The following is an 844-nucleotide window of genomic DNA, read 5'->3' on the forward strand; positions in this document are numbered from 1 at the left end:
GGGGGGGGGGGGGGGTAATTACATGCTGGTTCCTATTTTCATTACTGTGGCCACTTTATCCACCTATTCAAAGAGCATTTCATGCTATCAAAAAATTTCATGATATCAGAACATGATTCAAACTATATAGACTTCAGAGCCAAATCACTAAATACTCTGTAGCTTAGTTTAGTTTCCGTTAATCATACCAGATATGTATGTTTTGAAGTTATAGTTGGTGAAGAGACATAAACATATTTATTGATTCAAAAATAAGAGGGTTAGGTCATGGAGGGCATAATCATGTTGGAATGGGGTACAGGAGTGGCTAAATCATTACATTAATCTGGGTGAGGGGATAACTGTCATTGTTCTCTAGTACAGTAGCAAGGCATCCATGTTCCTTTGCATCAGCCTATATTTTTCTCTTGAGAGATTACATAGGACAAACAGGAAAGAAGGAGAAGAGGACAATAAGGATGAGAGAGAAGTAGTGGAGGAGGAGAAAAATATAGGGAAAAGAAAATTATATAAAACCAAGAAAGAATAAATGAACTGTCCTCTAAACAGCTACAAACTCAAGGAATTTGCCTTGACATGATAGTATCATGTATAAACTATGTGTTAACATAACCCACAATAACTCAAATAACCATTTGTATGCTCTCCATTCTACAGTACCTGACCATACTAGGCAGTTGCTTTATGACTGAATAAAGAAGAGAATACATTTACAAAGTTCATGAAAGACAAATATTTTAATATGGAATAACCTTATTGCATTAATGCTTTGATCATCATGGCATGAACTTGTTTCATTATTTTACAGGCAAATATCTCTGTCACTGACAAGTAATAGTAACAG

At 35.1% G+C, this 844-nt stretch overlaps 1 protein-coding gene across 1 annotated transcript in view; it reads right to left on the reverse strand.

The window, feature by feature from the left end:
• LOC119581783 (exportin-4-like) overlaps window positions 1–844 on the reverse strand; it is a 27,938-nt gene that overhangs the window by 16,774 nt on the left and 10,320 nt on the right. The window lies entirely within an intron of this gene.

The sequence above is a fragment of the Penaeus monodon genome, chromosome 15 (assembly GCF_015228065.2).
Source record: "Penaeus monodon isolate SGIC_2016 chromosome 15, NSTDA_Pmon_1, whole genome shotgun sequence".
NCBI classification, from domain to species: domain Eukaryota; kingdom Metazoa; phylum Arthropoda; class Malacostraca; order Decapoda; family Penaeidae; genus Penaeus; species Penaeus monodon.